The sequence below is a fragment of the Dicentrarchus labrax genome, unplaced genomic scaffold (assembly GCF_905237075.1).
Source record: "Dicentrarchus labrax unplaced genomic scaffold, dlabrax2021, whole genome shotgun sequence".
Classification (NCBI taxonomy): domain Eukaryota; kingdom Metazoa; phylum Chordata; class Actinopteri; family Moronidae; genus Dicentrarchus; species Dicentrarchus labrax.
Genome location: NW_026136706.1, coordinates 9,312,964 through 9,319,627, shown reverse-complemented (window position 1 = coordinate 9,319,627; position 6,664 = coordinate 9,312,964).

The following is a 6,664-nucleotide window of genomic DNA, read 5'->3' as shown; positions in this document are numbered from 1 at the left end:
GTTGTATGGTGGTAAATCTTTGTCAACCTGAACACAGCCACACACAACCTCTTTTCCCCTGGTGATCAGGATCACGTTGGTCGTCTCCATGTCTACTTTAAATGTAAAGCTCAAAATAAATTGAAGTATTATTGAAATCACAATGTGGCCAAGTGCAATATGCAAATCGCTGAAGCTGCAATTTTTTGAAAAAGGTAAAATGTGATAAAACAGCATCATAATTAATTACTGTAGCTCTAAAGAGCCTACAAATCTTGTTCTCCAGATTTAAGAAAACATTTGTTTGTTTTGTACATACCCCCAGAAATGCTAACCCATTATCATGATTTTAATGTCTGTTTTCAGTGAAAATGAAAATTGTAATGCAAAAATGATCATTCCCACACTCATAGTGAATCATATCACAATATCTGTCAAAATAATCTAAATATGATGTTTTTACAATATATCGTTCAGCCCTAAGGAACTCCTCTATATCCGCAGAAATGTCACCCTATGATAGCTGTTATACTCTGGATTCAGAACACTTATGTTCTGTACTGAAAAATAAATGCCACATCTAGTCCCTAAAGACTAGGGGCGTGCCTTTAATGTGGAAGTATAACTGTAAAGCCTGCCGCTAATCCACCCTAATTCCACATTATAATCAATACCTTGCAACCGGTTGTTTCTCTCCCATTCTGTGATAATCTTTTAATACGGTTTTAGTATCTCAACAGTGTACCTCCTTTCTTCTCTCCCATGTTGACGAAGTGAGTCATAAACTTTTAAATTTGCACGTTAGTATTTGTAAGCTGCACTGCATTTCTGATGACCAGTTTAAGTATGAGGGATAGTCTAAAGCTTATTCTAATCACATTCTGTCAAAATGAAAACAGGATGACTTAATCTGCCCGTAGTTGTCAAATTTAAAACCTCACAGGTATTCACAGGAAATACGCTTTAAAGATGGTATAGCGTACATTACACAATTGTGATGAATAGGCTGAAACTGAAACTGTGAGTAGTTCTCTGAAGACACAATGTATGGTTGGTCCTATACAGTACACAAAGATGCACAGGGCTCCATGCTGCCCTTGTAAAGTGACACAGCGTAACAGTATGGAATCTGCACAGCAAATTCTCTCCATGCAAAGGAAATAAAACATGTTTTTATGAAAATGAATTACCAGCAAGCAGGCCAGCTTACTTCTAGTTTAGTTCTATTATTTGAACTTCAAGAAGTTAAAAATGGATTTTAGTAACATAGAACTGAATGTGAAAGGTCCTGCACACAGGTGATTATAATTATTTTAGTTGTTTAGACCTCAACTCAAGACTGTGGGGGGTTGTAAAGAGTCATGTTAGATTGGAATGTCTTTGACTTTCCTGTTAACTCACCTGCTTGGGTGGGATAAAGGACTACTGTATCATTCTTATTAGTTCAACAGAGTCCATTGAACTCAGTTACTTATTTTGTGTTGCCTGTTTTTGATTTATTGTTGAGTAAGCTCTTAAAGTTACCTTTTGTTATTTTCCGTTCTTTTGTGTACTGTTTGCATTTTGGGTACTGTGTTTCCTGAGTTGTGACACTTATGTGACTATAATCTAACAAGGCTATATAGCTGTACTATGTATCATCACTGGTTGTGTCTATAATGTAATAATGTGAATAATGATAAAAATAATAATGTGAATTCCTGGACATTAAATGTTCATCTGCAATTTTTTTTTTCCTGTAGTATATGACATGGTTAAGCTACATTTGAGTCAAACATTTCACAAAAACATTGAAGGAACAATACACTCATATCTTAAGATATTTGAATTATAACAAAACTAATTATCTATTAACTCTCCCTGCTCTTTCATTTGTTTCTATCTCTGCAATATTTGACACTGAGCTCTCCTATGCCTCTCTCTGCTGATCCACTTTAGACACAGTACCACTGCTATTTGTGATGTTGTCTTTGTCAAAACAGAGAGAGGGACAACAAGCACACACACACACACACACACACACACACACAGAGAGAGAAAGAGAGTGAGAGAGAGAGAGACAGGCAGGAGAGCAGCCTCTTTTTGCAATCATCAAAAGACGGTTCTTTTAATTTCATTGTTGCAGAAGAAGTGACAACCTGCTTATCTATGAAGACATAATGCATGAGGTTATGATAAAGATCAACTGTATGTGTGATTAAAAAGCAAAAGAAGCACAATTGCTTGTTAACCGGTGCTAATATGAACAGCCAGGCTCATTCATGCCTATTCATTTTGAAAGAGCAATGGCCAGTGGGGAAACTCTATCGCTCAACCGGACCGGCGGCGTAACTTCATCACTCAGAAACTCAGTTAGTCATGGACCTCCTTGTTTGTAGGACTGCCTGCTTGCTCTCCAGAGAAATGACAGCACTGGTAATTTGTTCAAATGATATGTTTACATTCAAGGAAGTGGTGTGACAGGCGTGTGAAGGAACAGATATGCTTCTATATGAATCAATCCAGCAACCTGACCAGGCCAGGTATTATATAAATGAGACCCGATGCGTATTTTTATGCTTCTAGTCTATTTTCTTCCATTTTACATGAACTCCAGTGATGCTGTTCACTTTATGCCACATGTATAGACATGAAATCACACCCTGTCTTCATTAGGCTGCCAAGCTAAAGCAGCATGTCAGCAACAGATTTAGTCCACAGTGTCTACACAGGATGCATTCAGCCACCACTGCTCTGTAGGTCAACCAGATTTTGGCAGTGCACAGAGCCCAATTCATTATCACTGGAGCTCATGTAAAACAGGAGAAAATAGACCTGAGGCCTACAAAGAGTTTTCACGCTTCCATCTACTTATTACATCAAGTTCTTAGGGAGGAAATTGAGGCACCTGTTCGACCACAATCTTATCTAAAGTTAATTAAGTCATTTTAGTTCCCTGATGCTAAAATCAGCATTTATACATTAACAATATGAGCAGCTATTGTATGCCATGTTTTATTTATTCAGGGGGCTTTCACTGAGCAATGCTGTCTTTTTCAGGAGCACCCTAATCACAGTCACACAGTTACACATTCACACCTGGAAGCTGCTGTACAACCCCAGTCTGATCTGGGCACTAAGCAGCTCCACTGAAGCGGTTGGGATTAAGGGCCTTGCTCATGAGTGTTGGTAATGAAGGAGGTGCAACCGCTGCCTTTCACTTTGTCCACCCAGATTTATCCTGCCTTCCTGTGACACTGAACCACAAGCAGTCATAAGCTCGCTTCTCAAACCTTTAGGCCAACATATCAAAGGCTCATAGATTGTTTGTATTTGCAAGTGTGTGTCATTCATTTTAAGGTGGGTTTATATTAGAATGATAGGGGGACTTTCAAGCTGAGGGTCTGAAGAAAAAAAAAAAAAACTTAGTAATAGACAGATGTGTTGTATTGCAGACCTCACATCAGCACTGGGGCAAAGAGCGTGGCTGTTGACAATTGGTATGCAAACAGCATGGTGGGGCCCCTATGGCAAAATCTGGCTGAGTGCCCCAGTGAGGATGCACTGGTGTCTACAGAGAATAGATACCATTTACATCACTCATTCAGTCCCCCTGCCTTATTTTTTCTGCCCAAATTATGCACTTTTATGGACTGAAATACTTTTTATAAGAAAACAAGGATGATATTAGAGCACAGCTCTGGAGTGAGCTGCATGCTAAAGAAGCGACTACAGAGTACAGTGACTCTGTGTTCCAGGTAGCTTGTTCTGCGCTCATCCCCTTCATTTGCATTCACAGTGGAGCACATTCCTTGCCAAGCAGCTCACACAGTCAGGCCAAGGTCAGGTATTGTCTTGCTCATACACATCAGACTTCCCAGGTCCAACCCCTCACACCTGACTGCCCCCACAGCTAAATGTCTTTGAACACAGCCGGTGCAGCGGCCATGACAGATCAACAAGTCTCGGTTGGGACTCTACTTTATCCGTGCAACAGAAAAGCAAGCAAAGTCACTGTGCCGAGGATGACTGAAAAGATAAATTTAAGTCTAATTTTCCACAGCCTGCTTGCAACACAACCTCTATGCAATACCAGCAAATTATAGAAGCAAATGTCTGCAAAGCGTATAAAAGAACTTGCCCATATAAATAACTATAAATCCAGACTCTTTATTGTACTTGCAACATAAAAAAGTTGCTTCACAAATGAAGCCATCAGTTGGCAATGTATCGCAATCAGACTCCATCATGTCTTTGCGAGCAGTTGATCAAATATTAAAAAGGTTTTTGCGAAAAATGACACTGCACTATGCTGATGTCTGCTGTCAACACTTAAACAAAGTAATACCCCTAAAAGTTTCTAATGCTGTCGGAGAAACTTCCAAATGACCTTTGCACAAAGCTTTACAAGGCATATATTGTCAGGTAAGCTTTCCATGGCATATAAATGGCACATTTAGAGTGAATTAACGTCTTGAGCTGTTTTTAATGTCACACTTGCTTCGCTGTGACCTTGCATGAAACATTTCCTTCTCATCTCACATTGATGATAGACTGCTGCATTTTGGTTTATGAGGATTTCATGCTCATCTCCTCCCTCATATGTTATACCAGGTGGCAATCTGACAACTAAACGATTTTATCCCCATTTCTCAGACAGAGCTTTCAGCGAATACTTGCCAACATCTTTTTCCTTCCTCCATAAAATTGCAGTTGTCTTAATTTCCATTTTCCAGACCTTCAACAATAACTTTGACCAGTGTGTAACGTCGGAGCTTATGATGCAGTAGAATACATTAATGTGTCACTGTATGAATATGTTGCTGTAGTGTTTTGCATATATTATAACAGCTTTTGTGCTAGCGTATGCCACGTATTTTAAATTAAATGAGCAAGTGATCCAGATGACTTACAAAGTAAAACGGGAACAGAGGGATTGTCAAAGGCTGGTATGCATATAATTCTGAATGCAATGTGCCTCTCACTCGCCTGTTACCACCATCTGGAATTGTTTGGGGAAATGGTGCAAGGCACATATTTTCTAAGCAGTCAGTGAAAATGAAAATTTAGTCTGTTTTTTCCTGATCTTTTACACTTGTATTGTGTGTAGCTCGTGGAAGCGAGTACCAACACAGAACGTAACACTTCTGTTCTTTTACTGTTTACTGTTTATGCAAAGATGCAACATTGCAGAAATGAATCTTACATATATGTACTGCACATGTTTTATTAAAAATGTAACTTGATTCACTACAAAAATAATAAATTTTAATGGGTTTAGGGTAGCTAACCTGCAGCTACTTAAATTCTGCACCTGACACCAGAGATGTTCACAAGTCTTTTTTTGCAAGTCCAAGTCAAGTCTGAAGTCTTTGGTCACGAGTCCAAGTCAAGTCTCAAGTCTTTGTGGGGTGAGACTTGGTCAAGTCTCAAGTCCTTGGTCACAAGTCCAAGTCAAGTCTCAAGTCTCTAAAAAATAAAAGTCATATGTCTCTTCTGGTTGTAATGAGCCTTCTGTCATCTGCTGCTATCCGGTCTACTTAGAATACTGCACAGCTATATCTAAGAAATTCAAAGCATTTACTGTATTATTATCACTCCTTTATCTATTAGCATACAGTATCAGTACTGATTAGTTGTTTGTTATATGATCACTTTAAACAGGATATTGAAATCCAATATGAAGAAAACACACAATGAATGCTTTCCTTTAAAGGAAACTGTATTGAAAAAAGTTAAAGGTTTGCACTCTGCAACTGTATTGTTTAATTACACTCTCTAATGACACATTCCTCTATCCTCTCACTTAAACTCAGTGTAATGGTAACCTGGTAAACCTGTAACATTAACGTTACGTGGTCAACAATTAACCTGCAACCTGCCTGTAAGCCGACAGTATAACTATGTATTTTTCTACAGTTAACGTCAGCCAGTAGATGGTGGCAACGTAGATGATTAACGTTACCCGACTTTTTTTTTTTTTTTACGTCATGTCAACGCCACTCAATGCAAACAAGTGCGACAAGCAAACTAACATTCACTGATCTATTCAAATATTCAGTTACAAAGCTAGTAGCAAGCTAAGTGAACGTTACATAGCTGATGCTGAGCTAACCGTCTATATGCGCTAATGTGACTGATGGTTGAGTTTTCAGGTGCCTGATAATATTTGATGTGGTGGATCCAGCATCCTTGATTCGGGTACTGCAGACTTTGCAGTCAGCGCTCCTTTTGTTGGTGCTGTCCTGTTTGAAGTTTTTATAACCAAATGTAATCACAAATGGTTCAGCTGCAGCTGCAGGTGTGACGCCGGTCGCCATAGTCGTCATCCGAGGTACCAGTGCATGAGGCCGCGAGGCGCGCACCCAATGCGTAATATGGTTACCATGGTTACCATGACTTAAGTGCGACTCGAGTCCGAGTCGCAAACTCGAGTCCCCATCTCTGCCTGACACACAATCCTGTCAGAAAAACAAAATTACAAGGCATTTTGAGATTGTTTCATTATTATTCATCAGCATGAGAGAGGCTTTCTGCATACTAATTGTATTGCAATAACGTGCAATGCAACTGTGAGTGGCTCCTAATATTACAGAAAAAAGACACTAAAGGTCAGCTTCATCTAAAACATACACTAACACATATGAACAAAGGATAGTATAAAGTCTATATCTTTCTGTGCATTGGTCTGGGGCTATTTTAATTG